Raw genomic sequence first — 25610 nt, forward strand, 5'->3', positions numbered from 1 at the left:
TGCAGCCATAATACGGATAATATAAAGGGATTATGTATTATGTTAAGGGAATGCTGTCAAAAACTCATTGCACGTAAATTGGAAACAGAAGAAATGGGCAAACTCTTGCACACCATGAACTACTGAAATTCACCCAAAATGAAATAGGCAATTGCAGTAGTCTTGTGGCCGCTGAAGAAATTGGATTTGTAATTAACAAGTGCCTGCAAAGGAAGTCCGGGCCCAGATGGTTTGCAGGAAACTTCGACCAAATATTTAAAGAGGAATGACTCCAAATGTATACAATTTCTCCCAGAAAATTAAAGAGGAATAATTGCTTCCCAACCTGCTTTATGAGGTTAGTGTTACCCTGATAACAAAACCAGACAAACACAGGAAAAAAGCAAAAAACAAAAAAACCTGTAGGCCAGTACCTCTAACCAATATAGATGCAAATTCCTCAATAAAATCTTTGAAAATTGAATCTAGCAAAAAAGAATAAACCACCATGAGCAATTTGGTTTCACTCCAGGTACAGAAGAAAAACCGTATGACCACACCAAGGGAAGTAGAACACGCGTTTGACAAAAAGCCAAGGCTTATCATGATTTTTTAAAAACTCAGCCAATTAGGACTAGAAGACTTTCTTCCTTCCTCACACATTGGCCACTACATCTCAGAACCAGCAAAGAAACACCAAATCCATCTCCCACTTGCAATCTCTTTAACCTACCTTTTTTCTGTCGTATCTTTCCTGTCCGTTTCCTCTTCTTCTGATGCATTTCTCTGGCTTTTTATCGCCTGCCTCTTCTGCTTATAAGGTATCATGTGATTGCATTGAGCCCACCTGGATAATCTAAACTACTTTCCCCAATTTAAGGTCACCTGATTACTAACCTTCTTACATCTGCAAAATCTCTTCAGCGCGGTACCTAGTTGAGTGCTTGATTGAATAACTAGGTGATAGGACTCTTGGAGAGAGATTTAGACATATGCCTGCCACACGTGGCAAATTCAGACAAGTCTCTGTATGGACAGGGATATGAAGTCCTAACGGATAAACTGTACATCAGTTTCTTCCTCTTTTCTTCTATTCCTCCAATGAGTAAGTCTTTACTGAATGAATGACATATACTCAGACTGTGCCATATGAAAGGGATAGAGCTGAATAAGAAACAGTCCTGTCCTCGTGGGTAACCTTGTGGCAGATGCCATGACGTAAAATTTTGCGGCCAATATCAAGAAGCAAAAAGATAGAATTCAGGAAGAAGAGTGTGTTGGGAGCGGTGCTGTGATCGCTAAAGATACGGGCACCTGGGCCAGACCACTGAAGACCGAAGTTCCCCAAAGCTGGGGGAAGTGATCATGCGCGCAATGATTTCAGACCTAAGCTTACATCTAAGAAATGCTGAGCAGATGTAGCAGTCAGGGCAGGGTGTGTGAAGGCTGAATAGAGACCACAGGGGGCTCCAAATACTTCACCAATAAAGCTCTGTAGGAGAGATGTGATAGGAGGTTGGAAAAGGCCCTGCAACATTTCAGGTTTCTGACCCTCAGAACCCATCCTCGCTGTGTTTCTTATTTGAAATATATAAGACAAACATCTGTGTTTCAGAAGCAATAACTTTCAAAATTACACTGAGAACTAGTATGGTAAGAATCGTTGCTAATAAGTCTCTTTCTTCTCTACTTTGGAAGCATAAGGGGAAATTGAGGGTTAGGCAACATTTCGTTTTACAAACAAAACAAATCATTTCCCTATGACCTCTGGGCACCTTTGTTAAGTGTCCATCGTCTGTAGGAATTACTGCAATGCCCAGTTGTACACAGTTCGCACTACTGGAATCCAATTATTTTTCCTAAAATGAAGTCTTCCCCAGTGATTACTTCCCTTTTCATTTCTAACTTCCCTTAGGAGGAACAGCTCGGGGTGAAGAGACATACCACTGTGGTGTCAAGCGAAAGGTTCCTGAAGGAAACGATGGGAGTGGCTATTAGGACACTCACTGAGCTTCATGAAAATGAGCTTTTGATGAGAAAATGGTTCCTGAAAACAAGATTCAGGCCAGCATCGAACATCCGGGCGCCAACTTAGGAAACCGGTGTGCTAACTGGCAACCCTTAAAAGGTTGCTAGAGAGGTTCTTTCAGATAAAATATCATGACTACTTTCAAAGCAACTTAAGTCTTATTCACACTGAAATAGTGCAAGATGAGACAAGATTAGAGCAGAGGTGATCTTAATACTCAGTTCAAGTTGTGTCTCTTCCAGGAAGCGTTCCCTGGCCCTGCTCCCTTTCTGCTCTTAAGGTTGAGTTAGGTACCTGTCCCTTTGTCTTGCGCTAAGCCCCCGTGCTACCATCTATAGTGGCATGTGTCTCTTAAAGGTTGAAGACCACTGGCAGGTTCGGGGTATGCTACTTATTTGGTGGCAAGTAAACTGACCTTGCTAAGTGCTTGGTATAGACAAAGGACTTAGTAAATAATAGCTCGCAGTTATAAGCAGACACAAAAACAGGCCCTAAGTTTCTTGACAGCGAAGAAATAAAGGAGCCATAGTGAATTATAAAATTTGAGGACACTTTTCTGTGTATCCTCTCCTGATCTTTCAGAACCAGGCACAGAGGGAATCGCGTCCCCTTTTTCTGACACACTCTCTTCTCAAGTTCTTTGACAATGTACTGTCTTGGTTTTCCCCTACCTGACTGGTTACTCTTGTTCAGTCTTTGTTACTTTTCCCCTCCTTATAAAGGTTAGAATTCCTCTCACCTACATCTTGGGCCACTTTCCCCTGTCTGTGATTCTTTCCATAAGTGGTCTCATTCACACCCATAGCTTTCAGCATCAATTATGTCCACAAATCTCAAAGGTATAAATATAGTCCCCATCTCTCTTCTGAATTTCACATCAACTATCCCATTGTCTACCTATATGTCCATTTCAATATCTAATATTTATTTCAAAAGCACCGTTCAACATTCAACATGGGACAGTAGTTTGTGGTTTTTGTCCATCCAAATCTTTCCTCCCTCACCCCAAATCTTCTCAATCAGAGCAGCCATGAGAATGCTCCTCACAGACCTCTAAATACAGGGAATGTAATGTAATCTGAGGACCAAGTCTTCAGATACTAAACTCTGAAATCCACTCACACATTTGTGGGGAGTCTACACTTCCCACAGACTGCTCCCAGCCAATGACAGAAAGCAGCAGGGATACGAAGTCAGGTGTATTTATGGGGGGGATATATATATAACCAGCTTTGGCTGAAGGACTCCCCAGTGGCCTTGCTGAACCCTCCCCAGGCTAGATTGTCTGATATGCTTTTACTCAAACTTCCTTCTTTCCTCGACTCCAGGGCAAACCTACACTTGGATATGATAACTCTCTCAACTTTTCCTGGCGTCCTCCTCATTTCCTCTCCTAAGTGTTTGCTCTAATAAAATCCATGCATGTTTAATACTATATTGGAGTCTGCCTTTTAGAGGACTCAGATTAATAACAGTGGTACCCAAACTAGGGTGGTCTGAGAAAAGAGGCAATAATATGGGGGTCCGGTACTGGCTCATCCATGGCCCAGCAGATGAAAAGGTGGGGCCTGTTTGGGAGCTAAGACACGGGTAGTCCATAGTACAAGTTGATATCTCAATTGCTAAAGATTTCTCAGGGGGTGATCTGGGAAAATATTCCAGTGGAGGAGACTTTAGTGTTAGGTGTAATGAAGTAGGCATTTGAAGAATATGGGGAGTAAAATGGCTACAGGGCAGCAGTTGGCTAGTTAATGCTAAGTTGTATCCATACGCTGTGGAAGGCTAATGAGAGACTGAAATACATTAACAAGCAGTTCATAAGACGTTAACAAGCAGTCAGTGTAAGGGCCAGAGGCCCTTGTTGACAGTCACTGACATATAAGACAGTCTTATCACCTATAGCACAAGAGCAGACATAGCTGAATAGCAGGTTGTAGACCCAAGTGGAAGAGGACCAGAGATCCAGAAATGTTTCAATGTTTAGCCAAGAAAGGTGGGTTACGTAAAGATCAGAGACCTGGAGTCCTGATACATGGGACTGAGGCACTCCCTGAGGAAGCTGGCACTGCAACTGCCCCGAGAACTTCTAGGCTCACAAAGGTAGCTCATCCTTCCCTAAAAAGAGTGAGCGCTTCTGCCATGGTGCAAGATTCACAAGGCAACTGCTATCCCCTCAGAATCTGCCCCCACCTCCTCTCTTGGCTCCTAGTCCCATAACTGGACTTGAACCTTAGTATAGCCTGACTGGGAATATGCTAAGTCTACATAAGAAAGAGAAGGTATTATATATGTAAAGAATTATACTAATTATCTGGTAAGAACTGGCAGAGTCAGGGATGTATCCTAGGATTAGCTTTTGAAGGTACTTGATCAAGGAGGCCAGGATGCAAGACTGGATCAGTAATAATCTATTAACTGAGGATAATTGCTAGAACATGGGACACCCTAGCAAGGGCCCAGAGGATGGAACCAACTCACTGTTGGCATAGCTGTTAGATATCAGGAAAAATTGATGGTCAATACTTCATGGCAATATTTGATGAACTATGGAAAACAGTAGAGGAAGGAAAAAGAGACTGTTAGAACTGATCATGTGAATCTGGAAGGCCAGAGTCTTAAGATTCAGGAAAGGGCCAAGAGGACATACCGTTCACCAAAGCCATCAGGAATATGCTGGTGAGAGGGGCCCCAGCATCACTAAGGAGTTCAGTGGGTTTTCTTCTTCTGCAGGCCAGGGCTGATGATAAGAAAGGCAGTCATGGAGCTAAGTTGTTAATATCCATGAAGATGAAGGGGCCCCAAAATACCAGAGACCAAGTTATAGCACTTAAATGCCAGAACCCATGATGCCACAAACACCATAATGACCAACAAGGTTAGAGGGACAGCTGGGATTTGTAGAAATAATTGAGCATGACATTGCTAGATGCAAGTAGAAAAGCAACCAACGAGGTTGCCACTTAAAATCTACAAGTAAAAATAACAAATAAGATGGAGAAGCAAAAGGCAGAGGGTGGTTGACACAATAAAAAGTCATGTCTCTTGCTCAATTCTTAGACCTGAATGAGTTTTCAGATCTGGAATCCATGGCTGAAAAGATGGCCACGTCTCTAAGAAGAAGACCTCTTAAACACCAGAGCAAGTGTATTCCATGATGATTCCCAAAGTCCTTCCCCTGAAAAGACTGTGGGTCATTGACTTAGGTGACTGTACAGTGAGGAAAGGGGAATAATAAGACATGTCGAAGACTATTAATCATAGTTGACATTGATACGAGGGACTCACAGTGTCTTCACACTCCCCTCTCCCACTGAAGTGGTAACTTAGAAGCCAGGTGCTAAATGGAGTACTGGCTAAAGTGCAGCTCACATTGGGCTCACTGGGCTATAAACATACCCAGGGGTCATTTCTCCAGGTTCCACTTGAAAGGTGGGATGAACCTCACATTGGCCCTTTGGTCTGTGAAATAAGAAGTATCATACTAAGGAAGACCAAATGAAACCTCTGAAACTACCTGAAAATGATACTAAATCAAAACAATATCATCATGAGGGAGGGAATGGTGGAGATCAGTGTCACCGTTAAATATTTAAAGGATATAAGAGTGGTAGTCCTTACATCTCTAAGTTTCCAATTTGGACCCCGTGGAAGATGGATGGATCCTAGAGAATGACTGTATACTACCACAGTGTTAAAGAAGTAACAATCCTGATTGCAGATACCGTGCTATACATGGTATCACTGCTAGGGCATAGTAATAAGCCCTCTGGAGCATTGCATGTGATCAGTGATTTAGTGATTGCATTCTTTTCCATTCTAATTAGCAAAGAGCATGAGAAATAGTTCTTTCATGTGCGATCAATAGTATTCATTTATAATGTGTCATGACTATATTAACTTTCTTCCCCTCTGTCATAATACAGTCTGGAAATCTCTGGACCACCTGGACAACTTCATTCACTGATCCATTGCATTGATCACATTGTGCTGGCTTGACAGGGCAGGCAAAAGTGACATCTAAAGTGCCTTGTTAAGACACATTCCATGGGGCGCCTGAGTGGCTCGTTGGTTAAGCGTCCGACTTCGGCTCACGTCATGATCTCACAGTTCGTGGGCTTGAGCCCCACATTGGACTCTGTGCTGACAGCTAGCTCAGAGCCTGGAGCCTTTTCAGATTCTGTGTCTCCCTCTCTCTCTGACCCTCCCTGGCTCATGCTGTCTCTCTCTCTCAGAAAAAAAAAAAAAAAAAAAAAAAGACACATTCCAGAAGGTAGAAGATAAAGCCTATTAAGTTACTGGGACCTGAAACTTCAGTGAAATTATTAGGTTTCCAGTAGTCAGGGGCATGGTGGGATATTCCCTTCCAATCAAAAGACACATTGCTATATCTATCATGAATCCCTCATCACAAAGAAGGAAGCATAGCATCTGGTAGCCATCTTTGGATTCTGGAGGCTTAGAATTCCATACCTGGAAATATTGCTCCACCCTATATACCTGCTGCCATAGAAATCCATCAGTTTTTTAGGGCCCAAGGAGGAAAAGGCAATGGGAGCAGGTCCAAGCCACAATTCCATCATCTTTGTCGCATGGACCATAGAATTCATTAAACCCTATAGTGTTGGAAAAGAATCCAGTTTGGAGCATATGCTCCAGTGGAATACTCACAGTATAAGTCCTTGGGATTCTGTATCAAAGCTATGTCATTCATAGCAGACATTATATGACTTATATGAAACAACTTCTTAAGTATTACTGTGCTGTAGTAGAAAGACAACATTTCACCAAGTGTCAAGTAAACATGCATCCACAACTATATCATCTGTTGGATGCACTGAGTTATACAGTCAGGCATGCCTAACAGCAGTCTCTCCTGAAATGGAAATGCACATCTCGAATTGAACCTAAGCAAGACAAGAGGGTGCCCGTAAACTTCATGAGCTGGAAGCCTAGAACTCTTGTTACCAAAAAGTTGCACCAGAGCCCTTTCAAGGCTTGCACCTATGGACATCTGGGGGTTCCTGTGTGACTGACTGGAAAAAGAGGAAAAACCCTGAACTCGATGTATGGATGGATCAGCATGTTGTGGGAATGCAAAGCAAAAATAGACACTGGCTGCATTATAGTCACATTCAGGGGTAACCTTATAAGACAGTGGGGAGCAAAATCTTCCCAATGGCAAGAGCTGCAAGTAGTGCACCTGGTTATCTATTTCTTGTAGAGGGAGAAAGAGCGTGAGGTGAGAAAAATAATAGATTCCTGGGCAGTGGTCAATGGCCTGGACTTCTAATCTAGGGCTTGAAAAGACAAAGACTGGAAGGCAAAGACAAAGAGATCTAAGGAAGAGGCATGTGGATTGACATATGGGAGTGGGCATGAAGTGTGAAAACATTTATATCACATGTCAGTACTCACCAGAAAGCATTCATCACAGAGAAGCACCGAAACCATGTTGACAGAAAGACTCAGTCAGTTGACGTTGCCAGTTTTTCTCATCAGCCATCCCAGAAAGCCATAATGAGCATATGAATGGGGTGTCCATAGTGACAGAGAGGGAGGCTCTATGTGGGCCCAGCACCATGGACTTCCACTCATCTAGCTATTGCTACTTCTGAACGTCCAAACTGTCAGCAACCCTGACCAATGCTGAGCCCCTGGTGTGACACCGTCCCACAGGAGACCAACTGGCCCCACGGTGACACCGGTGACTACACTGGGCTGCCTATTCTGGAAGGGCCAGCATTTCATTTTCACAGGGATAGAGACTCATCCAGACATAAGTTCGTTCTTCCTGCTTGTAGAGCCTTCGTCAGTGATGCTATCTGTGGGCTTATGGAATTCCTAGTCTGTAGGCCACATGACATAGCATCTAACCAGAGGACCCACGTCACAGAAAAGCAGGTGCAGGAGTGGGGTTCCCCTAGCCGTATCAAGTACCATACCATGCAGTAGCAGCTGGACTCGCAGAACACTGCAACTATCTTCTAAAGATGCAACCCAAGTGCCAGGTTAAAATCCATACATTGAAAGGATGGGAGGTCATCCTTTGAGATGCAGTGTATAAGAGTGTATTTATTGGGGCACCTGGGTGGCTCAGTTGGTTAAGTATCTAACTTTGGCTCAGGTCATAATCTCACAGTTCATGAGTTCAAGCCCCACATGGGGCTCTCCACTCTTAGCCCGGAGCCTGCTTTAGATCCTCTGTCTCCCTCTCTCTCTGCCCCTCCCCTGTTCTCTCTCTCTCTCTCTCTCTCTCAAAAATAAATAAAACCTTTTTAAAAAGAGTATATTTGTTAAATCAGAGGGCTCTATATGGCACTGTGTCTCCCTTATGAAGGTGCATGTGCCTGGGAACCAAGGATGGGCAGCAGAAGTGGCCCCACACTGCCACTCCCAGTAACCCAATGGCGGATTTTGTGTTGCCTGCCCTCACAGTCCTGGGCTCTGCAGGGATGGAAAGTCTAGTTCACAAAGAGGCCCCACTCTTGCCAGGGGACATAAGTAATGGCAAGTTATGGCTGCCCCCAGGGCCTTTTGTATTCCCTATGTCCAAGGACCCGTAGGTGAGAGGAGCAGCCAGATACTGGCATGTATGTATAACTGGTCCTGATCACCAGGCTTAGGCAGGGCTTCTTTCTTCCACTGGGGCCATGAGGAGCATGTGTGGGTCCTGGGTGGTCTCCTGGTATCTCCTGGTACTTCCTGGTACTCTCTTGCCCCCTTGTCACTACGAATGGACAAGTGCAGCAATCCCAGATTGAAAAGTTCTCCAAGTGCTCAAGAATGAAGATTTGGGGGTGCCTGGGTGGCTCAGTTGGTTGAGCATCCGACTTCAGCTCAAGTCATGGTCTCATGGTTTCTGAGTTCAAACCCCACCTCAGGCTCTGTGCTGACAAACAGCTCAGAGCCTGGAGCCTGCTTCAGATCGTCTGTCTCCCTCTCTCTCTGCTAATGCTCTGTCTCTCAAAAATAAATCAATAAAAAATTAAGGAATGAAGGCTTGGATCACTTTACCAGGTAAGCCACCATGACACGCCAAGTAGATAGCTGAGGGCACATTGACTCCCCACTCACCCCCAAACTGGCCCCAGTTACTTCTGTTCCATCAGCAGGCACTGCTGGATTTCCCTCCAAACTGTACCTTAAATCCATCCACTTCTTTCATTTCCATTTCTATACCTTAGTCCAAGCTGTGATCATATCACACTTGGGTCATTGCAAGAGCATCCTAAACAATCTCTTTTCTCTCTCTTGTCCTGCTACAATTCACCCACCCTATGAGGGACAAAATGACTTAAAAAGAATAAACTGAATTTTTTCAATATGGTAAAAAAACTTCCAGTGGTTCCCTCCCAATTTTGCCACGAAACTCCAGTTCCTGACATGTGCTACCAGGACCTCCGTGATCTGGCCCTTACGTCTCTTTTCCAACCGCATCTGTACCCTCTTCCCCAGAGCTCAGTCGCCAAGCCAGTATTGAATTCCTTGATAGGGTGCAACCACTTTCTTAGCTCAGGGTCTCTTTGCATTAGCAGTTCTTTTTCATGCAACGGTCTCTCCTTGGATCTTCGCATGGTAGACTTCCATTTGTCATCCAGGGCTCAGTACCAATGCCATTCATTCGCAGATGCCCTTCTCGGCCACCAGTGTAAAGAAAGTACTAAAGCAGGTTTCCCCCACCTCCACAGCTCATGGCTGATTCTCTCTGAACATCCTGTTTTTCAATATTCATTTATGCCTGTGTTTTTCTCTATCTATCTCCTTGAATAGACTTTAGGATTGCATATTTCAAGAGTTAAGTGTGCCATGTTCACCATTAAATGCCCATTGCCATAGTACAAGGCACATGATAGATGCTCAAAAAAGACTTACTTTGATTTTTAAAATTTGTTGACTATTTATTTTTGAGAGAGACAAAGTGCAAGTGGAGGAGGGGCAGAGAGAGAGAGGGAGACAGGGAATCTGAAGCAGGCTCCAGGCTCTGAGCTGTCAGCACAGAGCCTGATGCGGGGCTCAAACTCAGGAGCATGACATCATGATCTGAGCTGAAGTTGGACACTTAACTGACTGAGTCACCCAGGCACCCTAAAAAACACTTCTTACTGAATAAATTGTGTCCCTATCTAACAAAAGAAAACTCTGCCTGAATAAAACTATTTTACCTTAAAAAAAAGATTGTATGTTATAGCATGTGGATGTAATTTTGATAAAGGATATTGGAGAATAGCATAGATAATAGTTCAGCTAAGGTTTTATATTTTATCTTTCAGAGAGGCAGTAAATCCAAAATTCAGAAGGCATTTTCATGGGCAAAGTAGGGTGTATGGAAAGAACAAGGACAGAGGTATAATAATCTAGGAATCCATTCCTTTATGAGGATCTAATTAAATTATATTTTATTCAGGGGTACCTGGGTGACTCATTTGGTTGAGTGTCCGGACGACTCTTGATTTCAGCTCAGATCATGATCTCACAGTTATGAGTTTGAGCCCCGCATCAGGCTCTGTGCTGATATTTGGAGACTGTTTAGGATTCTCTCTCCCTCCCTCTCTCCATCTATCCCTCTCTCACACACTCTCTCTCTGTGTGTCTCTCTCTCAAAAATAAATAAACTTAAAAAAAAAGTATATATTATTTACATGTTTGATTATAAAAATTAAATAAGCTCATTGTTGACACTTTGGAATATATATTTATACTATCAGAGATAACAACTCTTTTACCATGGGTCACTATTTTCCACTCTTGCTTTTTTTCGTGTCAAAGATTTTATTTTTAGGGGCACTTGGGTGGCTCAGTGTCCGACTTCAGCTCAGCTCATGATCTCGCAGTCCATGAGTTCGAGCCCTGCATCGGGCTCTGTGCTGACAACTCAGAGCCTGGAGCCTGTCTTCAGATTCTGTATCTTCCTCTTTCTCTACCCCTTCCCCACTCACGCTCCGTCTCTCTCTGTCTCTCCAAAATGAATAAACATTAACATTTTTTTAAATTATTTTATTGTTAAGCAATCTCTACACCCAACGTGAGACTCAAACTCACAACCCTGAGATCAAGAGTCACACACTCTACAAACTGAGCCAGTCAGGCTCCCCTCCAGTCTTTCTTTTAGAGTAAATTGGATATATGGTTCTCGAGCTCGTTGTGGCAGCACACATACTAAAAGTGGATATACAATTCTGGATTCTGCTTTATTCCCATTTACACATGATCGACATTTCCCCATATTGTCCCAAATAAAATTTAAGCCCGACACTTGACGTGATCACACAAATGTGCTATAATTTCTTTTATCCCATTCCCCTACAGTTAAATCTTTCCATTTTTTTTCTCAGCTTTTTCTTATTATACAGTAATTCTGGGAGGACCATCTTCATTCACTGATGTATATCCCTATTTCTGATTTTCTTTTTGATATAGTCCTCAAAGTATAATTTCTATGTCATAATGCTTGAGAATTTTTGAAGGTTGCTATGCATTACGGTTTCTTTCCATAAATTCACGAAATTTGTACTAATTTCTAGTTGTAACAGCAATACTTGATGCTTGTTTCAAAATGCCTTGCTACCAGTGAGCATCACTATGGTTTATTTATTTTTTATAAATATTTGTCATATTTACTATATGACAAATGGCATATCACTATTGTTTAATTTTATTTTTAAATAATATTCAATGTTTATTTTATCATTGTAATTTCTATGTCTTGATGTATATGGCCACGACTTTTTAGTCCCTACTTGTTAAACCAGCATCTCCATTTTCTTATTAATATCTGAATCGTTTTAATCATAAAATAATAGATGCTCTTAAAGTTTCCAACCATGTAGTAAGTATATAAAGCAAAAATTCCTTTTCTCCATATGTATCTACTGTTAACATTTTTCTTGATAGTGCAATTTTATTTCATATAACATTTTTTTGAGCAATAATCATCACTGAATTGATAGGCCAGGTTCTTTCTGTGAACTCCACCATATCTTTTTATTTGACCTTGAAAATGTAGAGAACAGATTTTATTCTAATGCAGAGACAGCAGGTGCCCACCCATTCATCCATTCACTCATTTGTTCATTCTTAAGTCTCTTATTTTAATGAGTACCCCATAGGGAGAACTTGGAAATTTTCCATCGCTACCTCTCTCCCAAATCTGCTGGATGCATGAAATTTAACCACCAGAGAATCATTTTAGGAATGATCGATCTGGGGACAGAGATGTCAAGAGTTTCAACTGCAAAGTCAAGCAACAGACCAATAGCTGCCTCCTTCTATCCATTTCATCCCATTCTTCCACTCCTCTCCAATACACCGAGCAGGGATTTAGGAAAAATTCCTTTTCTGGGGTCTGTCATCCTTTCTTCTCATTTACAGCTTTTTAATTTATATTGGTGAAATTTCATAAGATTTATTTTGAGATAAAGCAGGGTTACTTTCCTGACCTGTTATAGGTAAGAAGCTTAAGGTATAATTTATTTCATGCCTAGTCATCTCACAAAAAAAAAAAAAAAAAAAAATTGGGTAGGAGTCCCATCACCTTTCTCCTGAATAGGAGTATCTTCCTCTTCTGGGTTATAGGTGGATTGGGTCCTGGATGGAATTTGTCCCAGAGCCAGGACTAGGGTGACAGTATCTGACAGGGCCTGGGTTAGGATGAGGGAAATGAATTATGCAAGTGCAGGATTGGATCCTATATTGATTTAAAATTTTGTTCATCATGGATTTTTTCATTGATTTAGAATTCTTAAAATAGTTCATCAAAACCATGTGCATCTCAATTTACTGAGTTTTTTTGATGGCTCCTCCAACTTTGTGCCTGGGTTGAGTGCCTCAGTTGCCTCATCATAATCCTGTCCCTGACTTTGTTCCCTAGAGATGGAGGGGACTTATCATCATCTGTGAGCTCCTCTAGTTGTCCTATTAACCAAACCTGGATGACTCTCAAATCTGCCCCAAGCTGTCACTTTTGGAGAAAGTTTTGGCTTCCGTCCATATGCATCTGCTCTAGCACTGGGTATATTCCATGTGTTTGAGTCTATGTCCTGGTCTTTGTCTTGTGACCACTCAGTTGTTCTTGCTCATTTGGTACTAATGGTGGCAGAACGATAAAAAAAAAATAGAAAAAGGTACTATGCACTTTGGAGACCTCCATAGACTTTTTGGTTCAAGTTTTGGGGTAGGTGTGGTTGGAGATGATGGGGAACAAGGATATTCCTCCAAGTATCTGCAGCCACAGGAGCCTGTTTTAGAGATTCTCTACTCTGGATACATATCACAATCACCTGAAGAGCTTTCAAAAACGCTCATGCCTGGTCCTATAGTCAGGTTTTCATTTAATTGGTCTGGGGTAGAGCTGAGCCATTGTGACTTTTTAAAAGCTCCTCAGATATCAGTGTATAACCAAACTTGAAACCCACAATGTCTTTCATTACTCAGGGGCCAGCTGAGGCTCATTATGAGGGCCACAGGAAGCAGATTATTATGGATCTGAAGAATCATGTGAATAGTGATCTAGAATCAAGTGATAGTTGCCACGGGTCTCGGTGAAGAAATATCTCTTATAGCCAAAATTGGTGGCAGTGGGAAAGAGGGTGGGGGGGCAAGGCTCAGTATTTTTGTAAGATTTTGGCAGTACTCTGTCCCAATTATATTCATCACTGATAGTGAGAGATGATTACTCTTTTCCTCAATTAGTGCCCAAATTTTTGTTTTGTTTTTGAGGTTTAAGTCTTGTCTTTACTTGTAATCAGATTTGAATGCAAAGAATTTCATCAGTTGAGTTTCTAAATATATTTTAAATGTTTACCAATGGGTTTCTTCCAAAATATGTGTTCTCTTTGCGGCATATCTGTTAGGCATTTTGGCGTGTGTTTTGAGTATCTTGAAAGACATGTTTCTGCTGCAAGTTTTAGGCTAGAGTGTCAGATCTCTAGTTAACATCAGTCTCAATTTCAAGGCCATCACCCCCTGCCTTCAGAAAATCCCCTCCATTTTTAGGGTTGAAAATAAGCACTGATGTGGAGACAGGCTAATACTGCTTCTCAGGTCATCAATGACCATAATGACGTGAAGAATCTGGAATGGTTTCTATCTTCATTACCCTAATAGTCCTCAAAGTCCTATTAGGGTAATGAAGATTAATAGTTCCATTAGCCTTTCACTTTCATGCTAAACCAAAGCCACAGATCATTGAGGAGACAAAAGGGATCCTAAATATTATGTAATTGTCATTGACTGAGAACAATGAGGTTCTGCCTTTGGTACCTTGCAATAAGTTTTGTTTCAGTCTTTGCTTGGTAACCAGAACCTTCTTTGGTCCAGATTATGCTGCTGAAAATCATCACTATATTGTCCTCTATTCTGAGGTTGATTAAAAGCAGCTCTTGTTCTGTGTTGATATCTTGAGAGTGGTGGAGGAGATGAGACATCAGGTCTGTTTCTCTGTCCTACATTTTGGGATTCTTGATAAAATACTGTTCTTGAAACACTGCGCTAACATCACAAGGATCCCATTGGGAAATTTTGAGTCATGGCAATCACCTAGCGTAAACTTGACAAAGTATATTTTTTGTCTTGTTTCATAAGTACATAACGGGAGTTTACCTGGCACTTCCACTAAACCGCTGCATGAATTTAGGGTGGTCACTTCCCTTAATGGGGCCTCAGTTTTCATGTCAATAGAGTAGAGCTGAAGGACGTGATCTCAAAGTCCCCATCCAACTCAAATAGTTGGTGATGTGTTGATTTCTGACTAAAATTGGGTGAATTAAGACATGCAGTTTTTACTTTGTATCTAGAGAGACAAAGTAATTTTTCTGACAAGAAATTCACCATATCAATGCTGTCATGTTGATACTCTTATTTTTTATTATTATTTAAAACCTTTATTAACAGGTGCTTGCCATTTGTTGACTTTTTTTGGGAAAAAAATAAAGCTATAAACTTTTATTACAAATTAAAAATGAGGTTCCTAAAGATCTCAACTTGATCAGGTATGAAACAATTTTAAAACATTTAAAGGTATATTGAGGAAAAAACAGCCTTACCAAAAAGAGACCTCTTTAGGCAAAAATAACAAAACTCCATGTACATAGATAATGCAGATAGGCCCATTTATCTGGTCAGTGGGCAAGAAGCAAGCACTTAAGGTCTTCAGGTCCAATCTTTTGTTCATTTCTTATAGCTGGAATTTCATATTCATTTCTTCTGGTTGGATGACTAAACCGGATGATGGTAGAGACAGTAAGACAGCGTTTACTCAGCCTCAGAAGAGGACAGATTCTTGGCTGGTGGATCGGCTGCTTTTGTCTCTTTGCCATTTTGTGCTTTAGGGTTTTGGGGGCATCTGTGCTGGTAATTGAAATTGCGGCAGAAGTTGAGGTGACTGCTCAACTTTGGTCTCATCTCCTTGATCTTCCTTATCTTCTTCACAGCTGTCCTCTCTAAGCTGTCTTTGGCAAGGAGGAGCCCGTGAGTCAACAACCCTGAAACATATTCTGTCTCACTGGTCTACCTTGTTCTCTTGCACCCTGGTTGTGAACACCCTCCATCACCTCTCCCTGCACAGGAGGGTTGGAAGGCCATTGTCCACATCCACGAGGTCTCCACATGTAGTAAGGTAGGAACCATCGCCTGCAGTAGGCATGGCACTGTTAGGGCCTGGCCTACGGGAGCACTCTCAGATGCCTTGCTCTTTTCCTCATACTCACTATTCTGGTAATTCTGCTGGGAATCTTGTAGAGGACCCCTGCCATGTGGATAGTGCCCGTAATGGCTACAGCCCACTGCGTATTCACTGCCTTGCACTGGAGCTCCAGCCTGGCCTGTAACATTCGCTGCCTCCGCATCCTTTTCTCCTTCAGCATCAAACTCCACAGTCTCTCCATCTCCTACACTCTGAGATACTTTCTGGGGTAATTTTTCTTTATGGCACTTCTTTATCTTCTTCGGTGTCATTCATGTTGATGAAACCTTACACGGAACCATTTTCCCAAACCCTTTGTTGAGATGACATTCTTGTCCCCCCAGCAGGCACCTCAGATGTGAGGCCTACTGTCTCCACTCCCTTGGCTGCTGAGCATGGTGCCTGGCTGAGTCTCAGTGGGTGTCGGCAGTGCTAAGGGTGTGGGCAGCTGCTGGGTGTAGGCCTTTCTGCTCAGGGTTAAGGTGATGATGCCTGGGGCCGGCTGCCTCCGCAACTGCTCCTCCCCAGGTGTGATGGTAACTGAGCCAAGGCCATGGGGCTGCTCAGGGCTCTCTGGGTTCTGCTCTCAGCTCCCGCTACCCATCAAACTCTATTCTTATGCTTTTTAAACTTTATTTCTTCGAATGAACTTAATGTACTTTGACATTTCTTAGACTTTTTTTTTTTTTTTAATCTCAGAACCTGTCTCGGCTTTATTTCATTAATTCTCACCATGTTTGTTTGAGCACAGGCGGTGGGAAGGTTATTATCTTTGTTTTGCAGATGAAAAAACAAGGTGGGTTAATTTACATTCTTTTTTTTTTTTTAAAAATTTTTTTTTAATCTTTTATTTATTTCTAGGAGAGAGATAGAGACAGCATGAGCACGGGAGGGTCAGAGAGAGAGGGAGTCACAGACTGAAACAGGCTCCAGGCTCTGAGCTGGCAGTCAGCACAGAGCCCGACACGGGGCTCGAACCCACGAACAGCGAGATCATGACCCAAGCGAAAGTCGGACGCTTAACCGACTAAGCCACCCAGGCGCCCCTAATTTACATTCTTTAAGGCTTTAGAGGATTAAAGAGTACAAGGAAGACTAGGACTCGGCCAACATAACAAAGAGGAAAAGGGAAAGAAAAAGAGATCCCTGACCGCTGAAGTTGGGCATGGGATGTGGGAACAGAACAGAGCATGTATGGGGCCTGTTGTAAGAAGTAGTCGGCAGTAGTGGTCAAATTGATCATGATTCTGCTTGCCCAGCCCATACTGTAAGAACTTTTCTAGGAATGAGATGCTAAATGTGAAGGTGGACTTAAATAAGTTTTCTAACCTAGCAATTTACCCTCTACCTCATTTTCCTCTAATAGCTAGAAAGCAACAATGACTCCTAAGTCTTACAGTGCTTGGTATTTTATATGCAGTATCTTGGTTAAATATTCATGGCCAGATACTATTAGTGTGTCCATTATACAGCAGCTAAGGAAGCAGGACTTTTAGTCCAGGTCACACAGCCTGTAAATGGTGAAGCTAGCACCTGAATCTACATCTGCCCCAACATAAATCTGCACTTTATAAAACTGGGCTCTAAAGCGTCTTCAATGACTGATATTCTAACAGTGAGTATAGCACTATCGTTTTTGCCTGCACACTTAATTGCTTTATAAAAATACATTCCAACCACTTTATGAGAATTTTCAAACTTCTCTCGTTTAGTCTACCTAGTCAGAAATACCTGGTTTATTTTATTTCTGTGACAAAAGAAAGAACAGTGATGTTATGAAAAGCATACAAATGGTATGCAATGTCTCAGAATTCTATCACAATTCATTTCAACAAGTACATAGGGAAGCCTCATTTGTACCATTTAATATGCAGAGGACTTGACATATGAAGATAAATAATACAGTTTCAATCTTTGGAGAATGTATAGTAATTGAAACAGGCCTATTTCTTGGGCAGGGCATTGTGGGTGGTTGTACTATGCCCCACTTATTTGGAGTGACAGCACGGATGCTGCACTTTCACGTCTTCTGGCTACCCAGGGATCCTATGAAAGATACCTACCTAGGGAGTGGCTTCCTTCTACAAGTGATTTTCCCAGGCAGCCTTCACTGGTTGTTTCCCCAGGGCCGCAACTATTTCTAGTGATGCCCATGGATGCATTTAATAAATAACCAGTTGGCAAAGCTCTGAGTCAGTGCAGAGGAAGGACTATTTGTAACTATTCCAGACATGTGAAATGATAGTAGAAAAGACTGAGTCTTCAATGGTACGTAGTATTAAAGCTGGCAAGAAGTGGTTATTGATGGAGACAAGTATAGATGGGAAGACCAAAGCCATGCTATGGAAGTGTAAGAGGTAGGATGAGAGCAGATTTCTTAAGTTCTACAATGCCACAAACAGGCACTTAAATTTTGATATGGACAAAATGGAAAGATAGCAATCAATGCACACATTACAGTTCTGATGGCTGGGATCAGTGTGTAGGTAATAGCTTTCTATAATTCCTTGGTTTCCAAAATGTGGTTCACAGAGCACTTGAGTTCTAAGGAGTCTTCTCATGAGCCACGTGCATCATGTAAATATTTACAAAGTCAGCCTTATCTTAATATTTACAAAGTCCTATCTAGGGTAAAAATAATGTGCACATGGAGCTGAACAGTATTTCATAGCAACACACACACACACACAAGAGCTTGATGAAAAGATAAAATAAATTATTCAAAAGGTATACGAATTAAACCCCTCTTATGCAATTTACTTAAACTTTAAATAATTTTTAAAAGCATGAGCTGTGGATGTCAAGTAATATTTCCATTGTTACCTAAAGGTATATTCTTAAGAAGTGCAAAGCATTCTTTGTTTCAAAAGTCTGTGGCAACAGACGAGATTGATATCAAACTGAATAATTCATCAGCTAAACTGCACATAGCCATTAGCAGTAATTCTGATGAGGATGCATACAGGGAACTTGTTCAAACTTTTCTCCTAATTTTAGCATTGAACTTAAACTGTTCCTTATTCAAATCTCATATGTTTGTCAAGAGATTCAACATCTTTACTGAAAAAAATCTAAGGAGGATCATACACTTGAGAAGATGTACAATATTTCCCTTTCCATATGAAATATACATGGATGAAACATGTTTGGTGCTATATGTTTAACATAACTTTATCCAGATTCTTCTTATAAAAGTACATCTTGAATCCCCAAATTTTAATATCTAATTTTTGCCCCATAGAAGAAGTTTAAGAAATATGTACTGAGTATATATAGTTCTACAGCTATCTGTCTATGTATACAGTCACAATCTTCTCCACACAATATTCCTAAGAAGCACAGAAATAAGAAATATTAATTTTCTCATTTGGAGATGAGGGTATTAAGGCCCCAACAGTTTGAATTATTATCCTAAATTCACATGAATAATTTAGTGTTAGAACTGGCATAGGATGCAGGTTACCAAATCCAAGTCCAATGCTCTTATGTCAAGTCAGAGTATATTATATGATTCATATTATCAGCTCTTCAAAAATACTTTGAGGCATTTTTCAATAGAAGCTAACATATTAAAAATTGTAACAGAAATAAAAAAGAATAAGATAATAAATATACATGAAGTCATAAGCTAATCCATATCCTGTGGTCAAGAATTTACTGTGGATCTAAATTTCCTTGCAGCAAACTAAAAAGTTATATAATTTGTACCATTTGACAAATAGAAAAATACAGGTAATGTGATATCATGTCACCACCATGCTAAAAACTCTCCCGATGGCTTTTCATGCATTTATAGATAATTCAAACTTTGCATCATAGCCCACAAGGCACAGAATACTCTGGCTCCCATTATTTCTATTCTCATCAATTATTACTTTCCTCATTGTTAACTATGTTCTAATCTCTCAGTCCCATTGAAATGCCACATTTATCTCCTACCTTCAAGTCTTTGGACTCACTATTCAATTCAGTGGCAATACTATTCCTCAAAGATCTTCACATGACTAGTTCCTTCTTATTATCCAGGTCCTAGGTCAAAAGTCTTCGTTTCTCATTTATTCAAGACTCAGAGAAACTATTTTTGACCATCTTATCCAAATTCATCATTTTCCCAGCTATTCCCTGATTAATTATCATGGCCTATTTATGTTATAGTACTTGGCCCTTCTGAAATTTTCATGTTTACTAATTTTTGTTTACATCTCTTCTTGCCCTCCAACTAGAATTAAAATTCTACAAGAGCAAGAAACCCATGTATCCCCCCCCCCCCCCTGCCCAACACAGTTGGATCTCCAGCACCAAGGACAGTGCCATTGGGCACTCAATTGAAAATCAGTGAAAGTCATTGAGAGGGACGAACTTTCCTTAAAACTTTCCTAAAACCTCATGAACTCTTAAAAACCCTTTGAAAACATGATGCATTTTGGCTTTAGCATTTACTTTTAAAATATGCTGCAGTAGCCAATGAGATGGGGTAGAATAAAGAAAGGGTCCATTGCAGAACTTTGGGTGAAATTAATATATAATGGAAGGCCAACAAAATAAAAGCCTTTGAAGGAGAGTAACGTGAAACGTCCAGAAAGAGGGAGAAAACAGCGAGGTTAGTGTTGCAAAATGAAAGTGACAAGAAGACATTTCTAAGCAGGTCATGAATAGTATAAATGTCAGAAAAGTATTCAATGAATTTTTCAACAAAGCTGCTAGTGGTAACCTTGGCAAAAGCAAATTCAGGGGAGTGGCAGTGGTGATGATGCAAGTCAGAACACAGTGCAGTAATGAGAGAATATAACATGGAATTTCAACATAAAAAACAGATGGCATAGTTTTGTGCTCGGCATTTCTAGAGTAGATTTGTTTTTATCTGATTTGACCTCTTAAAGAATCTCAATTTAGCTCCACTCAAGTGTCTTAGAGGAGCGCTGCCTTCTGATGAGATACTGAATTGGATATTTGCAAATAAATTGGATTTTTCCCCACTAGTCAGGCTTTTAATATTTGAATACCTACATAGTGTACACCTTAAATTTTCTCTGCTGCAGGCTAAATATTTATAGATTCTCCAACTATGCCCACTTATGACCTGGTTCAGATTCTTTACTTGCCTGCTTATGGTCCTTTGACCACTCTAGTTTGTGTCAATGTCATCCTACAATGTGATTTCTAGAAACATTTAAGGACATCACTCACATTTTAAATACTTGTAATAGTTCCTCATCGCCCCATTCATTCTGACTTCTAAGACCTTCAACATTGACTTTAACAAATATTCTTAGGCATTATCTCAATTTCTGTACATTATTTACAATACACACCTAGACCAGGGGTCAGCAGACTTTTTCTGTAAAGGGCCAGATAATAAATATGTTTGGCTTTGCAAACCATATGGTCTCTGTTATAGCTACTGAATATGTTATAAACAGTACAATAGACAATAACTGTACAATAAACAATACATCAATGAATGACTATGGCCATGTTACAATAACACTTTATTGAAACAAAAAAGTCAGCAGGCTGAATTTGGCCCTTGAGCCAAATTCTAGACAAAATGCCTTGACATATTCTTAGTACACCTAAGTTACTTATGTGGCTTTGCAAACGCTCTCCACCAAACCCTAGCGTCCCCACCCAACTAGTTAAAGTAAAAGCAATGCTGATATAACCAACAGACTCAAGTACAGAAGTTTATATGACAGGAAAAGTTTTTCCCTCTTACATATCATTCTGGCATGAGTGGGCCAGATTGGTTCATAGCTCTGTTCTGCAAGAACATTCATTTGGTACCTGAGCTCTTTCTTGCTGAAGATAGCAGGTAATTGGCAACCCCAAGTAATACACTGGTGCCAGCACTCTATCTCTTGTCGATCACTTCGGGTAGAGCTATAGGTTTATATTATCTTTGTCTTAGCTTAAAAAGTATTGAAAAAGGTTGTTTTACCAAATGTTTTGATCCTACATCAAATGGGGTTCACTTTCTAATCCTAGCACATCTTTTCCTATCCATGAAACCAATGGGTAATACTTCAGATTTTTATTGTTGTAGTTCCTCTCTTCTGATACCAACTTCTACATTAGCGTAGGGTACTGTGTGTTAAATTGATCAAAACATGGAAAAAAACCCCAGCATATTAAACATTAATTTCTCAAATGTTTAACTGTCCAGGATGGTTCTGGTCTGTTGAAAGAGACTCTGCTCCACAGTCATTACCAGACCTAGGTTGATAGCCAATCTGCCATATTCAACATGTGGCTTCAAAGTGCATCTGGGTGGTTGTCATAAGTTTGTTGGAAGAGGAGAAGAACAAGTAAGAACTCATATAAAAATATCTTTACGATCTAGGACATGATTTTCTCTCATGTTACATTGACTATAATTCTGTCATATGGCCATGCTTAATTGCAAGTGAGGCTGAGAAATGTAGTTCAGCTATGTGCCTAGGAGGAAAACAAAAATGAATTATGGTAAATAGTCATTAGTTTCTGTACACCATCTGTCAAGATTCTGCAGTGTTGCTTCATTCATGATTTCCTCTCTTACTCTCATTTCTCCTTTGTATGAATCTCCATAGTTTTATTTGTACGCTCTTCGTGACACACAAATTTCTCTACTTGAAATGCAGATACTGGTGGGCCTAAATTTGATGGCTATTAAAGACAGGAACACTGGAACTCTGCCTTCTGGCCTGTAGCACTGGAATATGGAATTGCAGCCAGTGACCCGATGGCAAAGCACAGCAGATAGATTAGGTTTTGTGTGTCTGACTCATCTTTGTATCACGTACTCCCAGCATACGGCATTGGAATAAATGGGACCCAATTAGTGTGGTTGAAATCACACCTCATCTCCCACTTCTCTTGGGCTTTATTTAAATCTTACCATTTTACTTCCAACCTGTAGTACACTCTTCTTTGGGTAACTATCCGATTCATAGTAATTCTCCCTTCCCTTGGAAAAACCTCAATACAGAGAGGAAACCAGTACAAATGACCAGGTGAACTTTAAATCTGTAACTATAGCAGACTGTTCCATAGACCAAATAAAATTATTTCCACAGGAGATCAGACACATTGAAACAGAGACTGGGAGTATTCCGAGCCAAATTATGTTAATGACAGAATGTTATGGAAAAGAGTCACAATTTTCTGCTATTGAAGTTCCAGATCCACCATGATTTCAGCCCTTTGTGTGTCTTGGCTATTAAAAAATCTTTCTTCAAAACCGTGAAATACAACAGTACCCTTTCAGTGTACTTAACATTTTGTTAAAACACTAAAATTAGTTTCCTCTGCTTGCTACTAAAAGAAACTTGTTATTACCATGTCACTGTTAGATTTTTACTTTTCTGGGGTAGAGGGAAGTATAACGGTATTTGAGTCATTATTCTTTCTCTTAAGCATATGGTGACATCACACCTGTGCTATAAGCTATTGGCCTAGGTCATTCTAACTTGTTCTCACAGTTGTAACTTTCTTTGAATATGATACTTGTGTAGCTGGATTTTAGAACTGTAACATTTTTGTTCATATCTTATTATTATTTGCTTTTGGATTTTGTTCATCATTCCAGACTATTAAAGTCATTTCTAATTGTGACAGAGATACACAATGTAGCCAAGAATGCGAGCCCTCAGCTATAATTGTACTCTCCTCTTCTACCCGAAACTCCTTGTATACAACATCTCTTAGGGATCTTGCAGTTTGGTGGTTCTGTTTGAGCCAAATAGAATGCGGGGGAGCCTGAAGTGTGTCACTTGTTGGCCTGACCTGTAAAACCTCTTTTGTAATCCTCCACAATCATCCTTTGTCTCCTGGCTAAATACAAATGATCCACTGAAGGACTCCAAAGCCCTAAAAAACAATGGAACAGTTAGATTGAAAGAACCTGGGTCCCTGAAAGACTGCATAAAACAGATCTTGGTCTGTAGTGTGAAGAAAAAGAAACTTGTCTGTATTAAGCCATTGAAATGTAGGGATTCTTTGTAATAGCTGTCAAATAACAACAAATCTGAACTTGCATAAGGAAAGACTCTTCAGAAAGATGATTGCAATAAATAGAACATGCTGACCTCAGGATCTGCAAGTGTCTCAAAATCCAACAGTGAAAGATTTTAAAAAAAAATAGGAAGGGGTAAGAAGGCTAGTAAGAACTTTATTGGGGGAGGGAGGCAAATGGTGGGGGTGAGAAGTTGGAAAAATCCAGGCACGTCAACAACAACAAATTTTTTTTTTTTTCTGTAGTTAGCCAGTTCATGGAATGAGCTATAAGGGAGGATGTCTGTATGTTAGAGCTGGCTTAAGCAGGGACAAAACCAAAGTTCAAGGACCTGTGTGGAGGAGAGAAGCCTGACAAACATTTGGTCAAGTAATGGGGAATTGTGAGTACATGGTCACAGTCTATCTTGACTAATTCAGTCTCTCTCCTCATTTTCGTCAATCCTACTAACTCAGTCAACATGCAATCAGGACACTCTCTAAACTCCATATTGTTCCTACTTTGGACAGGCTCAGCCCCCTTTAACCGCAAGAGATTAGAGAAGGCTACTGTAGCAGCAGACTTAGGAACCCAAGCCTTTTGGTGGAAAATCTCTCTAGACAATGAATTCTTCTACCTCTCATTTCAGGGTTGCCTCCTCAGTATGATGCCAGCAGATAAAAGGCTCACATTCGTAAGAGAGAAAAACCAGAAGGTAGGGCAAAACTATTCTGGAGCTCACAACTGAATCCTTTCTCCCCATATTATTTGTACAAAGTCCTCCCAAATTCTACCACGCATCTTCCTTCTGGCAGATGAAGCAACAGCATTTGCTGTTCTAACCCTAAATTCTATTCACTTTATTAACATGCAGGTTAGTCCCTTGTAATGTCATAAGCATGAGGAAAAATCGCAGGAACCAGAGCAATCAAGAGTAGTACTTGCAGTCAGTCTGGCTTTTTTTAAGTTTACTTATTTATTTTTGATAGAGAGTGAGTGGGGGAGTGGCAGAGAGATGGGGGAACAGTGGATAAGAAGCAGGCTCAGTGCTGACAGCAGAGAGCCCAATGCAGGGCTCGAACTCAAGAACTGCAAGATCATGACCTGAGCCAAAGTCGGATGCTTAACTGACTGAGCCACCCAGGCGCCCCACAGTCAGTCTGTTTTTAACAAAGATCCTTGCTCAACTTCATTAGATTCCTAGTAATTTGGTCACAAGGCATCTCAGCTCACTTCTGGGGGAGCCCCCCAAATGCAAAATCTATACATACTCTTCCTGTTTAGACTGCCTGCATCTCTATGAATCTTGCTGACCAACGTGGAGTATTTATTACCTGGTCACATTCACCTAATCCCACTAATTCACTGCATTTATTTCTAGTATGTTAATTCACAAAGCATTTCCAAATATACAAACATATGAGGATACCTTCCTGTTTATTTTATATAACACACAATCAAATATAGTGTATAAACTTGTACTTAATAAAACCTCCTATATCAGCATAACGTTTCTCTTCAGGTAAATATGACCCATCATTTTCCTACCAATTATGTGTGTCTTTCAAAATACATGTCTCTAAGACAAACCATGAGAGACTCTTGAATGCTGAGAACAAACTGAGGACTGATGGATGTGGGGGGGAGGGGGGATGGGCATGGAGGAGGGCACTTGTGGGGATGAGCACTGGGTGTTATATGGAAACCAACTTGACAATAAACTATTTGTAAAAAACATTAAAATATTTTTAATAAAATAAAATAATTTAAAAAATACATGTCTCTATAAAAAGAGGCCTGTTTATATATTTTCCCATGTCCTTCACTTCTTGGCCACTCTTACATTCATATTTGAATGCTATTATCAGTCTAGAAGGTATATTAACTATGCTTTGTTTTGGAAACTACAAAAAAGAGAGTAGAAACAGCTTAATTTTACTGATAATAAAGTC

At 40.6% G+C, this 25610-nt stretch overlaps 1 pseudogene; it reads right to left on the bottom strand.

Annotated features, from left to right (window-relative positions):
- Nucleotides 1–6207: 6207 nt before the first annotated feature.
- On the bottom strand, nucleotides 6208–17840 carry LOC120243668 (annotated as a pseudogene).
- Nucleotides 17841–25610: the final 7770 nt, after the last annotated feature.

The sequence above is a fragment of the Hyaena hyaena genome, unplaced genomic scaffold (assembly GCF_003009895.1).
Source record: "Hyaena hyaena isolate Hyena2069 unplaced genomic scaffold, ASM300989v1 scaffold_351, whole genome shotgun sequence".
Taxonomy (NCBI): domain Eukaryota; kingdom Metazoa; phylum Chordata; class Mammalia; order Carnivora; family Hyaenidae; genus Hyaena; species Hyaena hyaena.